The sequence below is a fragment of the Bos grunniens genome, chromosome 27, assembly GCF_055505025.1.
Source record: "Bos grunniens cultivar Pamir isolate PY7600 chromosome 27, Bosgru_T2T1.0, whole genome shotgun sequence".
Classification (NCBI taxonomy): domain Eukaryota; kingdom Metazoa; phylum Chordata; class Mammalia; order Artiodactyla; family Bovidae; genus Bos; species Bos grunniens.
The window spans coordinates 33,550,949-33,576,164 of record NC_141191.1 but is presented as its reverse complement, the minus strand read 5'-3'; positions in this window follow the sequence as shown (position 1 = coordinate 33,576,164).

Genomic DNA, 25,216 nt, shown 5'->3' with positions numbered 1-25,216 from the left:
GGGGTCTCACAGAGTCAGACACGACTGACATGACTTAGCAGCAGCAGCACTATCAGCTGTTTCTATGACCATCACTGGGGTCATTAAGTTGTTCCTGAACCAAGCCAGGACACAGGAACACCCTGTGTAGTTGCTTAAGGCCCCTTAAACTAACCGCAGGATTTTTTTTCTCTCTCTCTCTTTTGTTTTATTGCCATATACACAGCTGTGGCTCAGACAGTAAGGAATCTGCCTGCAATGCAGGACATCAGGTTCGATCTCTAGGTCAGGAAGATCCCCTGGAGAAGGAAATGGCAATCCACTCTAGTATTATTGCCTGGGAAATCCCATGGGCAGAGGAGCCTGGCGGTCTACATACCATGGGGTTCAGAGATGACTGAGTGACTGAGCACACATATATATAGTACCTAGAACAATGCCTGGTACAGGGTAGGTGCTCAGTAGGTGGAGTGGGCTGAATAAAGTTCACTCTCCCTCTGATTTCTTAAACACAGAGGGGATTCTACCTTCTACTCTCAAGGGTCATCTGGGCCTGGGGAAGAGGGCTGCCTCTACCTTCTCTCATCTAGAATTCATAAGTCAATCTACTGTCCTCTCCAAAGATCTTTCTGACCTCTCTCCAGGGACTGTTTACCTAGATGGTGGGAGGAGAACCAAGCTGGCCCTCCTCAGATGGTTTCCCAACTCTCTTTTTCAAGTCCTCTGCCTTTTCCTCCAGAGAAGTGAATTCCTGAAAATCAAAAGCCAGACATCAGTTCCTTTCTTCCTATGTCCTCTGTTTGTCATCCCATCTCTGAGGCATTAAATGATGGCTACTCTTGCTGACTGAAAGCAGAAAGAACAAGGAACATAATGGAAAAGGATAAAAAACAACACGGTCATATTCTCAACTACCACCCCACCAACATTAGAATAATGTATAATGAATATTTTAAGTGAGTAAGTGAAAGTTGCTCAGTTGGACACAACTTTGCAACCCCATGGACTATATGGTCCATGGAATTCTCCAGGCTGGAGTGAGTAGCCTTTCCCTTCTCCGGGGGATCTTCCCAACTCAGGGATCGAACCCAGGTCTGAATATTCACAACAGTGCTGTTATGAACACTGGTGGGCATGCATCCTTTTGAATTAGTTTTTCTGGATATATGCCCAGCAGTGGGATTGCTGGATCATGTGGTAGTTGTATTTTTAGGTTTTTTAAGGAACCTCCCTATTGTCTGCACCAGTTTACATCCTCACTGATAGTACACGGAGTCCCACGGGCTGTGATTTAACGGGAAGCCTTGTTAGGCAGGATGCACAGAAGAAGAAAGTTGGATTGTCACCCTCCCTTTTTCAGAGGGTAATCTTTGATTCATTTTTGTTTTTTTGTGTTTGTTCATATATTTCTGAGCTATAAATTCTCTGAAAGCTCTAAGATTTTCTATCAACACATTCACCCACTCCTAACCCCCACACCACAAAGGGATCTCCTCAGTGTCACATTTCCTGGGCTTTGTTGTCTTTTTTAAACAAATGCTGGAATATTTATGCCAACAGGACCTCAATTAGAAAGTCTTAAACCACAAAGACTTGGAAGAGAGGAAAATCCTTAGCAGCTACATGGAAACATTAAGTGGGTATAAATAAATTAAGACATACCCTACTGCCTCTAAAAGGGTTGTTGCTGTTTATTGTTCAATCACTAAGTCAGGTCCGACTCTGTGACCCCACGGACTGCAGCATGCCAGGCTTCCCTGCCCTTCACGATTTCCCAGAGTTTGCACAAACTCATGTCCATTGAGGCAGTGATGTCATCCAACCATCTCATCCTCTGTTGCCTGCTTTTTCTCCTGTCCTCAATCTTTCCCAGCATCAGGGTCTTTTCCAATGAGTAGGCTCTTTGCCTCAGGTGGCCAAAGTTATTGGAGTTTCAGCTTCAGCATCAGTCCTTCCAACGAATATTCAGGGTTGATTTCCTTTAGGCTAGACTGGTTGAATATCCTTGCAATCCAAGGGACTCTCCAGAGTCTTCTCCAACACCACATTTCAAAAGCATCAATTCTTCAGCGCTCAGCCTTTTTTATGGTCCAACTATCATCTCCAAATGTGACTACTGGAAAAACCAAAGCGTGGACTATATAAGCCTTTGTTGGCAAAATAATGTCTCTGCTTTTTAATATGCTGTCTAGGTTGGTCATAGCTTTTCTTCCAGGGAGCAAGCATCTTTTAATTTTGTGGCTGCAGTCACTGTGTGCGGTGATTTTGGAGCCCAAGAAACTATATTGTCACTGTTTCCACTTTTCCCCCTTCTGTTTGCTATGAGGTGAAGGGATTGGATGCCATGATCTTTATTTTTCTTGAATGTTGAGTTTTAAGCTGCTAATCTTTAAAGTTTATTGTGAAAGAGAAACACTGATGTCCTAGGAATAAGGTCCTGTCAGCTCAGACATGCAGCTGATTCTTAAAAGACATTTCATGATACATTTTTAAAATTTAAAAATATATCTTTAAGAATTGAAATACTTGTTTGAAAAGTTTGCTTTGTTATGTTGCTTTCTCTGTGAGAATCTCAAACACTCTGCCAGCAAAGTAAACATGAGCTGCTGCTGCTGCTGTTGCTGCTAAGTCGCTTCAGTCGCGTCCGACTCTGTGCGACCCCATAAACAGCAGCCCACTAGGCTCCTTTGTCCCTGGGATTCTCCAGGCAAGAACACTGGAGTGGGTTGCCATTTCCTTCTCCAGTGCATCAAAGTGAAAGTGAAGTCGCTTAGTCGTGCCCAACTCTTAGCGACCCCATGGACTGCAGCCCACCAGGCTCCTCCGTCCGTGGGATTTTCCAGGCAAGAGTACTGGAGTGGGCTGCCATTGCCTTCTCTGGTAAACATGAGCACACAGAGTCAACTAGTGAGGAAGATGGGTCCTTAGAGTATTTCATAAAGCAAACAAACAAACAAAAAAACCCACTCTCGAGACCTTTCCTTCTCACTCCTGCCACTCTAGGGAAGGCACTTGTCACCTTGCACCCAGTGCTAGAACATCCCAACTGCGTTCTGTGTCTGTAATCAAGACACCTTCAAATCTGCTTTACACTCTCCATGTTCCTTGATGGATCTTCCTAAATTCCCTTGTAAATGTGTATATCTCTGCTTTCCTTCTGCCGCTCCCCTTTGGAAACATTATTCCTGTTCCTGCACTAGCAGTGCCTGTCATTCTGGATCTATCTGTTTCAAGAAGAATGCCCATACAATTGGTTGGCCTTGCCCTATTCTGGTTTGTCTGTTTCCTCCCCCTGCTCTTTCCTCTCAAAGCTGTCTTAGTTTGGAGAACAACCTCTACTCCGTTGACTATTCCTCCACATTCTGGCGCGGCCCATGCCATCAGGCTCTCTCCCATGCCAGCTCTTCTCTCATTCTTCCATTCTCCAGTTCTGCTCAGGCAGGGTCTTTTTTATGGAACATGACTTTCCATCTCCCTACTCATTCTTCAAGATTCAGCTTGTGCTTCTCCTCCTCCAAAAGACCTTCATCAGCGCTTGGGGCCACACCGTGCTCTTCTGTCAGTGAATCTTTACCACTGCTCAATACCATTCATCTTGACACTTCATCATTTATTACTCTGTATTCTTAATTGGCAGGAATCAAGAAAGAAAAAAAATGATTTAGGTGATACATTTTCTAGGATAACTCAAATATTTTTTCTTCCAACATTTTATTTTTAAAAATTTCATGCCCCAGTGAGAAGTTCAATGGACTGTATGATAACAATATGCATATGCTTCACCTGGAATTGCTAATTGTTAGTATTTTACCACATTTGATTTCTCTCCCTCTCATTCTCTCACTGTCTCTATCTCTGTGCATGTCTGTATGGATTTTTTTTTTTTTTGAGATCTACTTTAAGAAAGACTGTAAACCTCATGGTCATTTACTCTTCAATCTCCATCATATATGCTCCAGAATAAATCTATTTTCCAATAAAATCACAATATTAACACATCTACTAAAATTAACAATCATTCCATAATATCATTAAACATAGAGATTCAGTTTTACCTAATTGTGCCTAGAATGACCTTTATAGGTATGGTTCCTGTTGTAACAAATTAACACAAGCTTAAGTGTCCTAAAAACACAAATTTATTGCCCCATAATCTGGAGGTCAGAAGTCCAAAATGGGTTTCACTTTTTAAAATTAAGATGTCAGCAGGGCTGGGTTCCTTTCTGAAGACTCTAAGGGAACATCCGTTTTTAAAATCTTTTTCAATTCAAGAGGTGCCTATATTCCTTGGCTTTTGACCCTCTTTCATCTTCAAAGAAGGCAATGGCCTTTCTTACATCACATCACTTTGAAACAACCCCTCTGCTTTTTTATGATAAAACTTTTTATTTTGAGATAAGTGTAGGCTCACATGGGGTTCTAAGAAATGATACAGTGCTCCTCAGTTTCCCCCAATGGCAACATCATGCAAAATTCTAGTGTAATATCCCCACCAGAGGATGCCATTGATACCACTGAGATACAGAACATTCCATGGATAAAGAAAAGGTGGTACATCTATACCATGGAATGTTAGTCATAAAAAGGAACAAGATAACACCATCTGCAGCACCATGGATGTACCTAGAGCTTGTCATACTGAGTGAAATAAGTCAGACAAAGACAAATATCATAGGATACTGCTTATATGTGGAATCTAAAACATGGTACAAATGACCTTGTTTACAAAACAGAGATTGAGTCACAGACATAGAAAACAATCTTATGGTTACCAAGGAGGAAAGGGGGTGGAGGGGTGAAATTAGGAGACTGATATTGACACATAGTATATAAAAGATAACTAATAAGAACCTACTGTAAAGCACAGGGAACTTTATCCAGTGCTCTGTTAAGGACCTATATGGGAAAAGAATCTAAAAGAGTGGATATATGTATAACTGTCTCCTCTGCCATATAGCAGAAGCTAACACAACTTTAGCGAGAGAGTTCCAGAAAAACATCTATTTCTGCTTTATTGACTATGCCAAAGCCTTTGACTGTGTGGATCACAATAAACTGTGGGAAATTCTGAAAGAGATGGGAATACCCGAACACCTGATTTGCCTCTTGAGAAATCTGTATGCAGGTCAGGAAGCAACAGTTAGAACTGGACATGGAACAACAGACTGGTTCCAAACAGGAAAAGGAGTACGTCAAGGCTGTATATTGTCACCCTGCTTATTTAACTTATATGCAGAGTACATCATGAGAAACGCTGGACTGGAAGAAACACAAGCTGGAATCAAGACTGCCGGGAGAAATCTCAATCACCTTAGATATGCAGATGACACCACCCTTATGGCAGAAAGTGAAAAGGAACTCAAAAGCCTCTTGATGAAAGTGAAAGTGGAGAGTGAAAAAGTTGGCTTAAAGCTCAACATTCAGAAAACGAAGATTATGGCATCCGGTCCCATCACTTCATGGGAAATAGATGGGGAAACAGTGGAAACAGTGTCAGACTTTATTTTTCTGGGCTCCAACATCACTGCAGATGGTGACTGCAGCCATGAAATTAAAAGACGCTTACTCTTTGGAAGGAAAGTTATGACCAACCTAGATAGCATATTCAAAACTTAGCCAACAAAGGTCCATCTAGTCAAGGCTATGATTTTTCCTGTGGTCATGTATGGATGTAAGAGTTGGACTGTGAAGAAAGCTGAGCGCCAAAGAATTGATGCTTTTGAACTGTGGTGTTGGAGAAGACTCTTGAGAGTCCCTTGGACTGCAAGGAGATCCAACCAGTCCATTCTGAAGGAGATCAGCCCTGGGATTTCTCTGGAAGGAATGATGCTACAGCTGAAACTCCAGTACTTTGGCCACCTCATGCAAAGAGTTGACTCACTGGAAAAGATTCTGATGCTGGGAGGGATCGGGGGCAGGAGGAGAAGGGGATGACAGAAGATGAGATGGCTGGATGGCATCACTGACTCGATGGACATGATTCTGAGTGAATTCCGGGAGTTGGTGATGGACAGGGAGGCCTGGCGTGCTGCGATTCATGGGGTTGCAAAAAGTCGGACACGACTGAGAGACTGAACTGAACTGAACTGAACACAACTTTGTAAATCATCTATACACCGTAAAAAATTAATTAAAAAAAATACAGAGCATTCCATCACAGCTGGATGCCTCCTCTTCCTCTTAAGAATCCTGTGGATAAAGTGGACACTTTAATTCCTGCTCCCTTACTAACAGGTTTGGGAAATTAGGACATGGATTTCTTTGAGGGGTCCTTTTTCTGGCCAGTACAATCACTTTCATCCCCAATCTGATTTCTGATAAAGTTTTACCGCCAATTCCCACCCCACCACCACACCATCTTCAATAAACATGTATTTTTTAGACATTGAGTTTTATGAAGAGACCTGATCAGTTGTCTTGTAAGGTGGTCCAATATTATGCCCATGTATGAGTAATTTTAAATCATTAGATTCAGGTTAAAAATTTTTAATAAGAAAACATCATCTGTTACGGTTCGTATTCTTATTGCATCACATCACCACTGTTAGTAATGCTAAGTTTGGTTACTTAGTGGTTCCAGTGGACTGCCATCACTCTGCCATGAAGATCTAATTTTCCATGAACTAGTAAATAATTTGGAGAGTGACACCTTGAGATTGTACAAATGTGTGTTTTCTCCACAGTACTATGCATAATGGCTACAACTTCCATAAATGATTCTTCTCTAAATGAATTTATTAAGTTGGAAGTTTAAAAATGGTGATTTCCTAATTCTATAGTGCCCTCTGCCATGATTATCTGGCACTTTGCTACAATGCAGAACATTTATTCATCTTTTTTCTTCCCTAATTGTTAAGTTCTTAAGTATTTGATGATGATGACAAATGCATTATAATTCAGTACTGAAGGTGTGAGTTTTTTAAATTGTCAAGTTATCCTCTATATAACCACAGTGAGCCCTTCAGATGAGCTGCTGTGTTCCCTTGATACAATTCAACACTTTTGGAGACCTCCTTGCTTTTTGGAACAACAGAAAGATGCCCAGACCTTTTCTTGAAATTGTGCCTAGAATCAGTTCTTTCTCCAAGAAGCCCTAGATTATTTTAGATGAAATTGGCATTTGGAAACCGAGACCTGATCACGAGAGATACTCATTGCCCTGCTTTGGGAGTCACCCAAATGTTAACTCTCCTACTACTGGTAGCTCAGTACTAGTTTGCAACCTGACTGATGAATGACTAAATGAATAAACAACAGCCAATAAGTTGGGTCACACCAATATGCTTTGAATATGTAAATTATTGTTCAAATCGTAGGTGTTTTCTGCAAAGATGCTATAAGGTTTAAAGAACTTTAAAGTCTTGTGGATTAATTTTATAAAGCAAGGGAGAGGAGGAAAACAGAAAAAAAATCAGTTAAAATTATTGAAGGGGAAGAGAAGAGGAGAGAGCAAATATTTTGATAGCTTTATGAGACCAGAGAGACTTGAGTTTGGCTATGGATTCCAAGTCTGTAGTGAAAGAATTGGACTTATTCCTACTGATGCATTCTGTGTTAACTTTTTCACAAAACACCTGAGTTCTTCGCCAGTTGAGCTGAGAGGGTGATGATAAGGAAAGACAGAAGGAAGTATACAGCATCCTGATACTGTGATTGGATTAGCTTCAGGCTTGGACTTTAAGAAGGGAACCAGAAAGAGCCTAATGGAAGGTACACACATCAGATCTACAGCACTGTGAGACTTCTTTACATTTCATCTTTTGAGCTGATATTTTCTATCCTATTCATTTCCAAGCAATTACTCCTTGTTAGAAATGCCATCCTGAAACAAAGTGAGACACATTTAACTTTCCATGAAAGCCACTGCTGCCTTGCTTCTTAGTATGTGAAGGTGTTACTTACTGGAGACTACTGTCATTAGGGGGAGCTCCAAGCTGAGAGTCAATGTATAGAAAATGGAATAAAGCATCGAACAATCTGAGATTGCCCTATACTATAGATCATCAATTTTCTCTCTTGTCTTCAATATAATTGAAAGGGAATGTTTTTACAATTCATTTTTAAAGAGAACCTGTTTCTACTAATGCTAACAAAAATGCAACAGAGCTACGAAATAAACAGCAAAGACAAAAACAAAGTGTTTAGTTGGCTCTGGTTTAAATAAATAGATGTATACTTACTTTCACTTTTCACTTTCATGCATTGGAGAAGGAAATGGCAACCCACTCCAGTGTTCTTGCCTGGAGAATCCCAGGGACGGGAGCCTGGTGCGCTGCCATCTATGGGGTCGCACAGAGTCGGACACGACTGAAGTGACTTAGCAGCACGCTCATTATAGCACCCTAAATGCCAGAAGGAGCATTTCAATGGAGTAAAATTAAACTTTATAAAAGAATTTTGGACTGCAGCCAAGGCAAAATAGAGAATGTATAACATACTTCTCAGAAAAAATCAAGTTTGGGGAGAAAGCACCACAGAAGGTCCATTTAACACTATGCAGATGCCCCAGGGCCATGGCATTGCACAGATCTGGTAAGCAAAGGGCTTTCAAATGACAGGATCTATGTTTTATTTATATTTGTATTTCATTTTCCTTCACAAAGGTTGGCACCCAGAAGATACTCAATATTTTTGAATGAATGAATAAATGTATTAAAATAAGGCCTTGATAATATAAAAAATAATTTTCCGAATTCAACTAATTATGTTAGAATCCATATTGCATATTAGCTGTAACAGAAAACCATTTTTAATTGTTCAGCCTTTTATCTTCCTTTTTAATGCAGAACAAAGCATGTCTTCATTTCAGTAATTAATTTCACCAATATAATAACTCAGCTGCTTCAGTGAGTTTGATGACACAGGAACAACCCAGCTTTGACTTTGTGGAATGAAAAAGTACACTACTTTTCACTGAAAAGAAACTTCAAATGCATGGACTATGGCCCTGAGAGGAAAGAAAACCTTTCTAATAGAAAATGCAAAAAACACAGTGTTTAAATATTGAATAACGGGGTACTTTGTTTTGATGGTTAAACCTACACCTACGCTGTGTGAACATATGGTAGCCTCGTAATACAAAGTTCCTCAGGATAACTAAACAGGGATGAACCTGAATTAAGCAGTAGTCTCCAGCAACTGAGCCTTAATTATTTAAAGGATTCAGTAAGCTAAACATTTCATGGTTCCAATGCCATGTTTTGGTGCCATCGCCATGAACACAGGAACCTTAGACATTGGTGGTCATTTTCCATTAAGAACGACCTTAATTTCTGAGGCTGCACTTGCGCGTTGCAAAAACAGCTATTGGGTGCAATTAACTTGAACTCTGAATAGGAAGTTTGGGCCACACCTGTTACAACAAGGACCTGAGCACGTGGTGTTCATGAACATTGTTAAAGACTGAGTTTCTGCTTAGCTTTAAAGGTCAGGACTTCCCTGATGGTCCAGTGGTTGAGAGTTCGCCTGCCAATGCAGGGGTCACAGGTTCGATCCCTGGTCCGGGAAGATCCCACATGCCGCAGAGTGGCTGGGCCCATGCATCACGACTACGGAGCCTGTACCCTAGGGCCCAGGAGCCACAATTACTGAGCCCAGCTGCTGAAACCCGCGCGCTGGAGAGCCTGCGCTCCACAGTGGGAAAAACCACTGCGATGAGAAGCCCATGCACCACAGTCAGAGAGTAGCCCCACACACAGTAACGAAGACCCATGCAGCCAAAAGAAATAGATAAATAATTTTTAAAAGTAAAAAAAAGAAAAGGTCAGAGTTGGCTGGAGCCATCCCACGTGTGTGCGCGTGCCTGTGATGTGAATAAGAGGAAGTCATTAAATGCACAAGCGCAAGAGGCTGAGAGAACGACAGGAGGACTTGGCTCCCCCAACCTGGCAGGAAGCCGTCGGCGATGGCAGAGAGCGTGGATGAGCTTTTCCCCTCTGCCCTCCGAAAGGTACCGCACATTGCTGGTTGGCTGAAACTCCCAAGGTTTTCATTTTCACATTGTATTGGTCATTGTATTTGCACAGTACAGTTAATAAGGAACTATTTATTCATCAGGATAAAGGGCACTCTTGTCTATGGGCAAAACACGCTATCTATACTCAAATGATTGGTACCCGTCCTTCAGATCTGTTATGAGCGCTGGACAGGAGGTGGGCTCAGAACATCTTTTAAATAACGAACCTGAAGGCGGCAACCTGAGCCACATTAGTCTTTCTAAACATGACCGGCCTTTTCAATTTCCATTTCTTACAAATGGAAAACAATATGCCAATGACAGGCTGACTGATGTTTCTCTGAGCGCTGCAGATAGCGTTTGCTTCTTTCGAGACAGCAGTCAGCAGATCTGGCAAGCACTGGCGTCAGGTTTAACTCAATGCGGGGAGAGTGTTTTCGTTGATTAGGAGGCCTGAAGCAGAGCCAGCAAGAGAGGTGATTAAATTAAAAACATTTTTTAAGCAAGGAGAAGCAGCATTTGTCTTCTGGAGGGATGCATTATCGACCCATCCCTGATTGGTATGGAGAGGGTGTGGAGGGAATCGTAAATTGTGATCTGTCCATACCTTCATTTCTAAATGTGTTAGAATCATGACAAGGCTTTGCAATTCTTTTCTCTAGATTTTTCCCTCTATGAGCTCATTCCGGGATCCCAACCTGGGGCATTAGAGATACAGAAACATAATTACTAAAAGCAGGGAAATCTCTAGTCCAATTGCCTTGTACTTGTGACTCAGTTGGTTTCAAAAGCTCACTCTTAAAACCACAATGAAGTATGAACCACATGAATCAGAACAGCCATCAGCAAAAAATCTGTAAACAATAAATATTGGCGAGAATGTGGAAAAACAGGAACTCTTATGCACTGTTGGTGGGAAAGTAAACTAATTCAGCCACTACGGAGAACAGTATGGGGATTCCTTAAAACACTAGGAATAAAGCTACCATAACCTAGCAATCCCACTGCTGGGCACATGCTAAGTCGCTTCAGTCGTGTCCAACTCTGTGCGACCCCATAGACGGCAGCGCACCAGGCTCCCGTCCCTGGGATTCTCCAGGCAAGAACACTGGAGTGGGTTGCCATTTCCTTCTCCAATGCATGAAAGTGAAAAGTGAAAGTGAAGTCGCTCAGTCGTGCCCGACTATTAGCGACCCCATGGACTGGAGCCTTCCAGGCTCCTCCGCCCATGGGATTTTCCAGACAAGAGTACTGGAGTGGGGTGCCATTGGCTTCTCCGCTGGGCACATACCCTGAGAAAACCACAATTCAAAGAGCCACATGCACACCAATGTTCATTGCAGCACTATAAACAACAGCCAGGACATGGAAGCAACCTAGATGTCCATCAACAGATAAATGGATAAAAAAGTTGTGGTACATATATACAACGGAATATTACTCAGCCATAAAAATGAACGAATTTGAGTCTGTTGTAGTGAGGTGGGTGAACCTAAAGCCTGTTATACAGAGTGAAGTAAGTCAGAAAGAGAAAAACAAATATCATATATTCATGCATATATATGGAATCTAGAAGCATTACACTGATAAACTTTTCTGCAGGGCAGAAATGGAGATGCAAACATAAAGAACAAACTTGACATAGCAGGAAAGGAGAGGGTGGGGTGAATCGAGAAAGTAGTGTTGACATCTATACACCACTATGTATAAAACAGATAGCTAGCTGGAAGCTGCTCTATAACACAGGGAGCCCAGCCTAGTGTTCTGTGATGACCTAGAGCGGTGGGACAGGAGGAGTTGGGAGGAAGGTTCAAGAGGGACGGGATACACACACACACACACACACACACACACACACATATAGTTATGACTGATTCATGTTGTACAGGAGAAGCCAACACAATATTGCAAAGCAATTATCTTCCAATTAAAATGAAATATGTATAGATATATATGTGTGTGTGTGTATATATATATTTATATATCAGTTCAGTTCAGTTCAATTGCTCAGTTATGTACGACTCTTTGCAACCCCATGAATCACAGCACGCCAGGCCTCCCTGTCCATCACCAACTCCCAGAGTTCACCCAGACTCATGTCCATAGAGTCGGTGATGCCATCCAGCCATCTCATCCTCTGTCGTCCCCTTCTCCTCCTGCCCCCAATCCCTCCCAGCATCAGAGTCTTTTCCAATGAGTCAACTCTTTGCATGAGGTGGCCAAAGTATTGGGGTTTCAGCTTTAGCATCAGTCCTTACAATGAACACCCAGGACTGGTCTCCTTCAGGATGGACTGGTTGGATCTCCTTGTAGACCAAGGGACTCTCAAGAGTCTTCTCCAACACCACAGTTCAAAAGCATCAATTCTTCGGCACTCACCTTTCTTCATAGTCCAACTCTCACATCCATACATGACCACTGGAAAAACCATAGCCTTGACTAGAGGAACCTTTGTTGGCAAAGTGATGTCTCTGCTTTTCAATATGCTATCTAGATTGGTCATAACTTTCCTTCCGAGGAGTAAGCATTTTTTAATTTCATGGCTGCAATCACCATCTGCAGTGATTTTGGAGCCCCCAAAAATAAAGTTTGCCACTGTTTCCACTGTTTCCCCATCTATTTCCCATGAAGTGATGGGACTGGATGCCATGATCTTCGTTTTCTGAATGTTGAGCTTTAAGCTAACTTTTACACTCTCCTCTTTCACCTGCATCAAGAGGCTTTTTAGTTCCTCTTCACTTTCTGCCATAAGGGTGGTGTCATCTGCATATCTGAGGTTATTGAGATTTCTCCCAGCGATCTTGATTCCAGCCTGTGCTTCTTCCAGCCCAGCGTTTCTCATGATGTACTCTGAATATAAGTTAAATAAGCAGGGTAACAATACACAGCCTTGACGTACTCCTTTTCCTATTTGGAACCAGTCTGTTGTTCCATGTCCAAGTCTAACTTGACCTGCATACAAATTTCTCAAGGGGCAGGTCAGGTGGTCTGGTATTCCCATCTCTTTCAGAATTTGCCACAGTTTATTGTGATCCACACAGTCAAAGGCTTTGGCATAGTCAATAAAGCAGAAAAATAGATGTTTTTCTGGAACTCTCTTGCTTTTTCCATGATCCAGCGGATGTTGGCAATTTGATCTCTGGTTCCTCTGCCTTTTCTAAAACCAGCTTGAACAACTGGAAGTTCACAGTTCACGTATTGCTGAAGCCTGGCTTGGAGAATTTTGAGCATTACTTTACTAGCATATGAGATGAGTGCAATTGTGCGGTAGTTTGAGCATTCTTTGGCATTGTCTTTCTTTGGAATTGGAATAAAAACTGACCTTTTCCAGTCCTGTGGCCACTGCTGAGTTTTGCAAATTTGCTGACATATTGAGTGAAGCACTTTCACAGCTTCATCTTTCAGGATTTGAAATAGCTCAACTGGAATTCCATCACCTCCACTAGCTTTGTTTGTAGTGATGCTTTCTTTTTGATGCTTTCTAAGGCCCACTTGACTTCACATTCCAGGATGTCTGGCTCTACGTCAGTGATCACACCATCGTGATTATCTTGGTCATGAAGATCTTTTTTTATACAGTTCTTCTGTGTATTCTTGCCACCTCTTCTTAATATCTTCTGCTTCTGTTAGGTCCATACCATTTCTGTCCTTTATCGAGCCCATATTTGCATGAAATGTTCCTTAGTATCTCTAATTTTCTTGAAGAGATCTCTAGTCTTTCCCATTCTTTTGTTTTCCTCTATTTCTTTGCATTGATTGCTGAGGAAGGCTTTCTCATCTCTCCTTGCTATTCTTTGGAACTCTGCATTCAGATGCTTATATCTTTCCTTTTCTCCTTTGCTTTTCGCTTCTCCTCTTTCACAGCTATTTGTAAGGCCTCCTCAGGCAGCCGTTTTGCTTTGTAAATTGTAAGATTAAAACGTTGTAAATGCACTGTTCTAAAAAAAAGAAGAAAAAAACTCACTGTTTCTTTTTGGCTTGGTATGTGGGTTCAGCCAGGCTGTCAGATGTCTTTACATTTGCTGGAATCTACATAGGATCCATACTCCATCCTTAGAAGAACCATGCCTACATTTCTAACTCTATTTGACTTCACATTATTCTCAAGGAGGTAATGTCACATATAAATGTGTCTGTGTGTGTGCTCAGTCGTGTCTGACTCTTTGCGACCTCAAGGACTATAGCCCAGCCAGGTTCCTCTGTCTGTGGAATTCTCCCGGCAAGAACACTGGAGTGAGTTGCCATTTCCTTCTCTAGGGGATCTTCCTGACCCAGGGATCGAACCTGCATCTCCTGCATTGGCAGGTGGATTCTTCACCACTGCGCCACCCGGGAAGCCATGTAATGGCAGGGATCTGGTTACTCACATGGCGTGAATAGCTCCTTCTCACCCTTTAGGTCTCTTTCCTAAGTCTGGAACTATTTATTGTCATTTATGTGTTTACTTTTCTATGGTGTATATCCCCAACTACAAGGTCAGTGCAAAGTGGTGAGAAGCCTGCGGGATGGCTCTCAGTAACCCCCACTGCCTGGGGTTCACACCCTGTCCAGTCCCTTCCACCGTGCGCCAGGGCTGGTCTCTGCAGCCACCAGAATGCAGAAGTGAAGGCGTGGCATGTCACTTCCAACATGAGGTCATCAAAGCCTGGCTTCTGACATAGACTTACCTTCCCCTCCCCTCCTGACCCCTCTCTCTCCTCTCTCACTGCTCTGGACTGGGCAGCCCTATGGACAGGTCCAGATGGCGAAGAACTCACCTGCTGCCAGCCATGTGAGTGAGCTGGAGCCTGATTCTTCAGTCCCTCCAGGCGACTGCAACCCTGGCAACAACTTGACCCATGAAAGGCCCTAAATTGGAATGACTCAGATAAATTGCTCCTGGGTTTCTTACTCTTAGAAACTGTGTGAGATCATTTGTTTTATCCTGCTAAGTTTTGGAGTAATATAGATAATTGATACAGGGAAGATCAGTGGTTCATTGTATGCTCCAGTTCCACAAATATCTCAGTTAATTGCCTTCAAATAGCTGTTTATAATTGGTAACTCATTGGAAAAGACCATGTTGCTGGGAAATATTGAAGGCAAAAGCAGGGGGTGGCAGAGGATGAGATGGTCAGATAGCATTACCAACTCAATGGACATGAATTTGCGCAAACTCCAGGAGATAGTGAAGGACAGTGGAGCCTAGCATGTTGCAGTCCATGGGGTCAAACAGTAGGACACAACTTAGTGACTAAACAACAGCAAAAGCTGTTAAACGAAAGGACCCAGACAGCTATAAACTTTGCCCAGGCATGTTCTATAAGGAGGCTTTGCTCAGTGAAGTTGTTGGTAGAAAAATCTACTTCGAAATAAACTAGAAAGAAAGAGCCTTTTACTTGAAGACCTTAATAGTGACACGAAGTTCAGTTAATAAAACCTGAGGCTGTACCACAGTACAAAAGCCATACGCTGTCCTCAGCAGTTGATGTGAACACAGACATTTATAAAATGCAGGATAAAAAGTCACAGGTTTGATTTTGTGATGCCTTCCAATGTCTTCTCACGGTGTGGCGGGGGTGGGTGCTGGTGGCAGGTATGATGAAGGAAAGTGTCTTTCCTGACTTGGTTGGTCTTAGAGGTTTGGAGTCTCTGGGGTGGCTTCTCTTCTCTCTCTCTCCTTCCCGCACCCCACCTCTCTCTCTCTCTCCCCACTCTCTCTCTCTCTCTGACTTTTCTACTCTGGCTTTGCCTCTGCTCCTCTAGAGTGATGGGAGTGCTTGGTGACCCTTGCTGTTGGCAGCAAGACAGTGACATCCAGCCTGCATAGAATCTGGAAAAGTTTCTTTGGTGTTCGAAAATGTATTTACTGATTATATACTTAGGTCAGATCCACTACATAAAGCCTGTGGATGCAAAACTTTTTTTTTTTTTTTTGGTGAAGATTCTGCAGTAGCTATAACTTCACAGTGCAGTTAAAGCTGCCCTAAGAAGGGAAGTGGACAGATTCATGTACCCAAATTACAAAGATGACCCGGTCTTTCAGTTTATTACTAAGAAGATGAAGGCAAAGAAGTTTAACGACAGCTAATGAAGAACATCAATGGAATTGCGAATATGGCACGATTTCAGTCTTTTCATCTTTTAGTTTGTAAAACACTAGATATTTCTCTGTTATTTTGTAGAGTATCTGGAATTTTTAATATTCCTTTACACTGATTAAAAATCACCTTGGTTACATCTAGCTTTGATTATCCAACCATATTTCTAGCAATAGTATTAAATATCTTCTACTGAAAGTAGTTCTCCTTCTGTCTTTACACCCAATGAAGTATTTTGTACTTTTAAGTGTTAGTTGCTCAGTCATATCCGACTTTTTACAACCCCATAGACTAGAGTAGCAGCCAGGCTCCTCTGTTTATGAAATTCTCCAAGCAAGAATACAGAAGTGGGTTGCCATTCCCTTCTCCAGGGGATCTTCCTAACCCAGGGATGAAAACTGAGGTCTCCTACACTGCAGGCAGTTTCTTTACCATCTGAGCCACCATACTTAGGTATTTAGTAAATATTTAAAAACTTTAATTGTATCCAGCTATGGCTGTTCAATTTATAAATATTCTCCTCCCTGGCCCCACCCCCACCATCAGAGGCAAATAAACCACACTGATTTTAATCAAGTTACAATTTCCTAAACCAGTAACTGTTCCCATCATCTACCAATCGATCTGGTGCTTCATTCAAAATGCACTTGAAGACTTTATTAAACTTTCATCAACTTCAATGACTGTCTCCTCCATTGTTTATCAGTTTATACTTACAGTCAAATGTCTGTTCACAGCAGCTCTTCATTATTTGGTTCCCAAGTGTAAATCTTCCCTTGGCATCTAATTTGTAAGTGTCTTTTGAGAAGGCATCATACTTTGTGCCTCTTTGACATTCCTTATAGCACCTTACCCAATGCAAGGCATCATGTTTTAAAGTATATAGTCATCAATCAGTTATACTTAACCTGATCTTCAATTAGAGAAGGGGACAGAGAAAAGGAGAACTGCTGTTTTCACAGAAGTCATGAATAGAGGCAGCTGAACTAACACCATGTGTGGCTAACATGGGTGGGGAAGCAATAAGGTTCTATTGGCTTCTTAATCACCAAATGTCATGCCTCCACTCCTCTGCCTTGCCTTCCCACATTTTTTCATGACATGCAGGAACTGATTTGTCTTCTTTAAAAAAAATAAATAAATAAAAGGACTTCCCCGATAGCTCAATTGGTAAAGAGTCTGCCTGGAATGCAGGAGACTCCAGTTCGATTCCTGGGTCGGGAAGATCGGATAAGCTCAGTATCCTTGAGCTTCCCTTGTGGCTCAGCTGGTAAAGAATCAGCCTGCAATGCTGGAGACCTGGATTTGATCCCTGGGTTGGGAAGACCCCCTGGAGAAGGGAAAGGCTATCCCTTCCAGCATTCCTGCCTGAAAAGACAGTCCCTTCAGTAAATAGTTTTGAGTAAACTGGACAGCTACATGCAAAAGAATAAAACTGGACTACTTTCTTTTACCAATGCAAAAAATAAACTCAAAATGGGTTAAAGACTTACATGTAAAACCTAAAACTAAAACTCCTAGAAGAAAACATAGGTAGTAAATTGTCTGACAGCCATCTTAGCATGATTTTTTTGGATACGTTTCTGGAAGCAAGGAAAAAAAAAAGCAAAAAGAAACAAACGGGCTACTTGAATTAAACAGCTTTGGCACAGTGAAGGAAACCATCAACAACATGATAAGGCCACCGACTGAATGGAGAAGATATCTGCAAACAATGCATTGCATAAGGAGCTCATATCAAAAATACACAAAGAACTCATACATTTTAGTATTAAAAAAAACAAACAACCTTATTGAAAATGGGCAGAAGATCTGAATAGACCCTTTTTTTAAAAGAATACATATGGAAGGCCAACAGGCACATGTAAAGATGCTCAACATCACCAACCATCAGGGAAATGCAAATCAGAACCACAATGAGATATCATCTCACATATGTCTGAATGGCTATTCTCAAAAAGACAGCAAGTAACAAATGCTGGTGAGGCTGTGAAGAAAAGGGAACCCTGAGGCACAATGGTGGGAATGTAAATTACTTCAGTCACTATGGGAACAGTATGGAGGTCCCTGAAAAACTTTAAAATAGTACTATAATACCATCTGATTCGGGCTCCACAGGTGGCGCAGTGGAAATGAATTTGCCTGCCAAGGGAGGACATGCAAGAAATGCAGGTTCGATCCCTGGGTCAGGAAGATACCTGGAGAAGGAAACGTTCACCCCCTCCAATATTCTTGCTTGGGAAATCCCATGGACAGAGGAGCCTGGTGGGCTCGCAAAAGTGTCACAAAAAGGATCACAAATACGACTGAGCACAGTTGTGTTCTAAGACGTGGCCTATTCTTTTTCCAGCCCATGGACTGTAGCCTGACAGTCTTCTCTGTCCATGGGATTTCCCAGGCAAGAATACTGGAGTGGGGTGCAATTTCCTTCTCCAGGGGATCTTCCCAATCCAGGGATCAAACCCATGTCTCCTGTATTGGCAAGAGGATTCTTTACACTGAGCTACCACCATACCATCGAGCAATTCCATTGCTGGGTTATTTATCCAACGAGAACAAAGACATTAATTTGTAAAGATTTCAGTTCAGTTCAGTTGCTCAGTTGTGTCCAACTCTTTGCGACCCCATGGACTGCTGCACGCCAGGCTTCCCTGTCTATCACCAACTCTCATAGCTTGCTCAAATTCATGTCCACTGAGTTGGTGATGCCATCCAACCATCTCATCCTCTGTTGTTCCCTTCTTCTCCTGCCTTCAATCCCTCCCAGCATCAGGGTCTTTTCCAATGAGTCAACTCTTCACATGAGGTGGCCAAAGTATTAGAGTTTCAGCTTTAGCATCAGTCCTTCCAGTGAATACCCAGGGCTGATCTCCTTTAGAATGGACTGGTTGGATCTCCTCGTAGTCCAAGGGACTCTCAAGAGTCTTCTCCAACACCACAGTTCAAAAGCATCAATTCTTCGGCACTCAGCCTTCTTCACCGTCCAACTCTCACATCCATACATGACCACAGGAAAAACCATAGCCTTGATGGACCTTTGTTGGCAAAGTAATGTCTCTGCTTTTCAATATGCTATCTAGGTTGGTCATAACTTTCCTTCCAAGGAGTAAGCGTCTTTTAATTTCGTGGCTGCAGTCACCATCTGCAGTGATTTTGGAGCCCAGAAAAATAAAGTCTGACACTGTTTCCACTGTTTCCCCATCTATTTCCCATGAAGTGATGGGACCGGATGCCATGATCTTCGTTTTCTGAATATTGAGCTTTAAGCCAACTTTTTCACTCTCCACTTTCACTTTCATCAAGAGGCTTTTTAGTTCCTCTTCACTTTCTGCCATAAGGGTGGTGTCATCTGCATATCTGAGGTTATTGAAATTTCTCCCAGCAATCTTGATTCCAGCCTGTGCTTCTTCCAGTCCAGCGTTTCTCATGATGTACTCTGCATAGAAGTTAAATAAGCAGGGTGACAATATACAGCCTTGACGTACTCCTTTTCCTATTTGGAACCAGTCTGTTGTTCCACGTCCAGTTCTAACTGTTGCTTCCTGACCTGCATACAGATTTCTCAAGAGGCAGGTCAGGTGGTCTGGTATTCCCATCTCTTTCAGAATTGTCCACAGTTTTATTGTGATCCACACAGTTAAAGGCTTTGGCATAGTCAATAAAGCAGAAATATTATTCAGCCATAAAAATAACAGAATTTTGCCATTTGCTACAACATGGATGGATACAGAGGATATTATACTTAGTGAAGAAAGTCAGATAAAGAAAGAAAAATACTATATGATTTCACTTATATGTGGAGTATAAAAAGCAAACAAACAGCTAAACAAAAAAGAGAGTAACAGATACATAAAACAAACAAGTGGTTGCCAGAGGGGAGGGTAATAAGGGGAGAAGAGAAATGGGTGAGGGAGATTAAGGGTACAAACTTTCAGCTACAAAATAAATGAGCTAAGTGTATAAAACGTACAGCGTGGGGAATTTAGTTAATAGCTAGTTTCGTACGGTGACGACTGGTAACTAGATTTATCTTGGCGGTCGTTTTGAAATGTATAGAAACACTGAATCACCGTGTGGCACACCAGGAAGTAACACGGGGCTGCAGTTCAGTTATATTTCAAAACCAGACAAGCACACAAACTCATAGAAACAGAGAGGAGATCAAATAGTGGTTACCAGAGATGAGGGGTGAGGGAGGAGGATTGGAAGGCAATCAAAAGATTACAAACTTCCAGTTACTGGAAAAATAAACATTAGGGATGTAAGGTACAACATAATATTGTATTATGTACAGTATGTATAATATTGTATTATGTATTGTATTTAACATTGCTGTATGTTATATAAAGTTGTTAAGAGAGCATATCCTAAGAGTCCTCATCCTAAGGAACAATTCATGGCTTTCTATTTCTTTAATTTTGTATCTATAGGAAATGATGAGTGTTAACTTCTAGTAATCAAAAAACAAAAACAGAAGCAAAAGAATCCCTTCCTTGATTCTTGTTTCTCCAGATTCTCCCCCTAAAAGTCTAAGAAAATTTTCTTCTTTGCTGCCTCCTTAAAAATATGACACATTGACCTGTTTATTGAAAGTTTTATCTCTAATCTTTAAGAATAAATAAAGGAAAGAAGATGGTAATAAATATACTATCTATAACCAGGATTTGAGATGTTTTTTATCTCACAAATGTCATGAGTCCTGTGTTTATGATCTACTGTTTCTGGTTTCCCAGCTTAGATCCATCGGAAGCCAGATGAATTTCTGTATTCTAGGGCAGGATCACATCAAATCTTCGTCTCCCTAGCTTCTCACACATCTTCAGAAGACTTTAGTCCTCTTGGTTTTCCAATACTTTCCTACACAAAGGATTCTTTCTCTAAGTGGATAGGTCTAGAGTGTAAATACTGTGTCACTTCAAGATTCTGCTTGTCTGCAGCGGGTTGTTTGTGCATTTGAGAATGTCCCGAGAAGCAGATTCTGTACAGAAATGACCGCTTTGTTATGCATGGCTCCTGTGTACACATCACCCTCAGTCCTTGACCTGCACCACCCGACTGAGGATTCATTTCCTCGCTGGATTGTGTGGTATGATACTTTAATCACACTTCTTTTGTCAGCATGATCAAATTCACGTTTTCTTATTCCCATTATTGCATTTGTCCTACCAAATCCACTTTTGGAGCAATCTACCTACCTACTTTCTCTGCTGCTACATATATGGGCTATGCTAAGATGAGAAAGAAAGAACACTACTGCACAGACTAGAGCCCCTATATTCTATGAGGGAACCTTCTGGCTCCACCGTCAGCTAAACTTCTGGTCATATATGAAAACCCTGTTACGCATGCCAGAATAGATCTCTCTTGAATAGTAACAGTGGTGACACAAAGTCTTTTTTTTTTTTTTTAATTCCACTTAGTTTAATCTCCTTTTCCTTCACTCCTACCTTTCTTAGAAGTTTCAATGTTTTTGTAAGGAATAAATGAGAAACTGTATATCAAGACCTTAGCATGGTGCCTAACAAAACAAGTACTTAATCAAGGTTAACTAATTAACTACTGTTATTATTAAATAATTAGAAAATGCAGCAAGTAGGAAATAAAATTACATAGAATACCACTATCTAGAGGTATTTATTATTCAGCAGTTCTTATTTTAACAGACACAATAATTTAAATTAATGCTATTCCCCCAAAATATAAATATTAATTTAGCAATTATTTATCTAAAGTTAAACAGAAAGTTTACTAGCAACATTAAGCATTAACATTTAATGCATTTTAATATCATGTTTCTTAATGAGGTTAAGTTTTACACCTATCAGTAAAACTGAATAAAGTATTCTAAAAATCAAAGCCTGAAAAAGATGCTATTTTTCCAATTTTTTATGATAAAGGTATACACATGGTAAAAGTTGAAAGAATGGCCCTGTAAAACCCACATACTCACAATATTCAGTTCAACTCAGTTCAGTTCAGTCTCTCAGTCGTGTCCGACTCTTTGCGACCCCATGAATCGCAGCACGCCAGGCCTCCCTGTCCATCACCAACTCCCGGAGTTCACTCAGACTCACGTCCATCGAGTCAGTGATGCCATCCAGCCATCTCATCCTCTGTCGTCCCCTTCTCCTCCTGCCCCCGATCCCTCCCAGCATCAGAGTCTTTTCCAATGAGTCAACTCTTCGCATGAGGTGGCCAAAGTACTGGAGTTCCAGCTTCAGCATCATTCCTTCCAAAGAAATCCCAGGGCTGATCTCCTTCAGAATGGACTGGTTGGATCTCCTTGCAGTCCAAGGGACTCTCAAGAGTCTTCTCCAACACCACAGTTCAAAAGCATCAATTCTTTGGTGCTCAGCCTTCTTCACAGTCCAACTCTCACATCCATACATGACCACAGGAAAAACCATAGCCCTGACTAGACGGATACAGATGCAACAAATATTTATATTTCATAGTTGTTCAGTTCTCTGCATTAGTGTGTTTGCTCAGGGTTTAAGGCAATCTCCAGATATGACACTTGGGAATATTTCAGCATGAAACTCCTAAAAATAAGTGCATTTTCACACATAATCATTATTTCATTATCGTGTGTATGCTATGTTAGGTTGCTTCAGTCTTGTCCGACCCTTTGCGACCGCTGGACTGTAGCCCACCAGGCTCCTCTGTCCGCGGAATTCTCCAGGCAAGAATACTGGAGTGGGTTGCCATTTCCTCCTCTAGGGGATCTTCCCGACTCAGGAATCAAACCCATGTCTCACATCTCTTGCGCTGGCAGGCGGGTTCTTCACTATTAGCACCACCTTAGCTGTCTTTAGCTGTTTTTGTTCTTTGTTTGAACAAGATCCAGTCAAGGTCTCGCTATTGCATTTTGTTGATGTATCTCTTCATTTTGTTTTATTCTATAATAGTCCTCCTATTTCCCTCTCCTGACATCGACTTTTTTGAGGAGAATAGGTCAGTTTACTGACAAAATATATCACATTCTTTTTTTTTTTTGATTTAATTGTTTACTTTTGATGGTACTTAACCTATTTACCTGGAGAAGGCAATGGCAAGCCACTCTCGCCTAGAAAATCCCATGGACGGTGGAGCCTGGTGGGCTACAGTCCATGGGGTCGCCACGAGTCGGTCGCGACTGAGCGACTTCACTTTCACTTTTCACTTTCACGCAATGGAGAAGGAAATGGCAACCCACTCCAGTGTTCTTGCCTGGAGAATCCCAGGGATGGAGGAGCCTGGTGGGCTGCTGTCTATGGGGTCACACAGAGTCAGACATGACTGAAGCGACTTAGAAGTAGCAGCAGCAACCTATTTACCTAGCTCTTGAATATACTATACGTTAAAAATCAGATCTGAAAGCTTAGATTCAGGTTAAACATTTTTTTTTTTTTTTGACAAGAATCATTCACAAGTGATCCTGTGAACTTCATAAAGCACTGCATTAGAAGACACACCATACTAGATTGCCTCACTATTTATAACACTCAGCTTTGTTGATGAAAGCTAGAACTCTTCACTGTGAGGTCAGTTTTTATTAATTTTCAACTAGCAAATAGTGTGTGGGGGTAATTAATACCCTTGCATCCAAGGTATTATTTAACAATCTTTAAATCAAGTTTAGGCATTCTTGCCTGAATCATATCTCTATGTGGGTTGTAAAATAGTAATTTTTTAAAAATATGTTTATTTTATTATTTCTACATTTGTAGTACAGCCATCTTCTATAGAAAAGATTTCCTCCATTAACTAGATATTTCCTAAATAGGAAGGCTACATGCTAATTCTCTTCCTTTTATTCCTAAATTTAAAAGTAAGTTGATGATGTGATACTTATATTTACTGGGAACAGATAAACTTGTTTGTTTGCCTTTTCATACTGTTCATGGGCTTCTCAAGGCAAGAATAATGAAGTGGTTTACCATTCCCTTCTCCAGGGGACCGCGTTTCGTCAGAACTCTCCACCACGACCTGTCCGTCTTGGGTGGCCCTACACGGCATGGCTCATAGTTTCACTGAGTTAGACAAGGCTGTGGTCCATGGGATCCATTTGATTGGTTTTCTGTGGCCGTGGTTTTCCTTCTGTCTGCCCTCTGATGGAGAAGGATAAGAGGCTGATGGAAGCTTCCTCTTGGGAGACACTGACTGAGAGGGAAACTGAGTCATGCTCTGATGGAACGAGGTATCGGGAAATTAGCCCTGAATATCCATTGGAAGGACTGATGCCGAAGCTGAAACTCCAATACTTTGGCCAACTGATGTGAAGAACTGACTCACTGGGAAAGACCCTGATGCTGGGAAAGATTGAAGGCAGGAGGAGAAGGGGATGACAGAGGATGAGATTGTTGGATGGCATCACCAACTCGATGGACAGGAGTTTGAGCAAGCTCCAGGAGCTGGTGATGGACAGGGAAGCCTGGCATCCTGCAGTCCATGGAGTTGGAAAGAGTTCGACACAACTGAGCAACTGAACTGAAGTTTGTTTTATTTTTCCTCTCTCGTTCTCCTTTTCTTTATATCACTACTATTCCACTGATTTCTTTTATTTAATGACTTGTTACTTCTTTTATTTTATAGAGTTGTATAAACTGTCCCAGAACTGTCCAATGGCAGTTTATCCAAGCCAGATCCTGTTTTTTGTACATGCTCTTCTTAGTCTTTGAGAACTTACTCACTTTACTTGGGCCTTAAGATGTTATTTATAGTTTTTCTGCCCCAGACCTGAAATCAACCATCAACTGATAGCATAGGAGAAAATACTTGAAAATTTTATGTCTGATAGGGGACCTGTTATTTGCAATATATATTCTTGCAACTCAATAATAAGAGAAAAAAATTCACTTAAAGCTTGAAAAAATATTTAAATAGGTATATTTACAAAGAAGATATACAAATTGAGGGAAAACATTCAGTCCTTAAATACAAAGTTCACTGGTTTTGTCTTATGCTTTTATTTTAGTTTTTAGTAGATGACCTTTATAAGTAGATGAACTGCAGTTCTATATTTATTTGATTGAGTCCTTTTTTCACGCATGAGTGTTGAATTTTTGTCAAGTGCTTTTTATTTCTGGGTTGATTATGTGATTTTTGTCCATTAGTTTGTTAATTTAGTCTATTAAACTGTTTGATTTTCATATATTAAACCAAGCTTGCATTCCCAGAATAAAGTTTATTTACTATTGGTGTATAACGTTTCTCACACGTT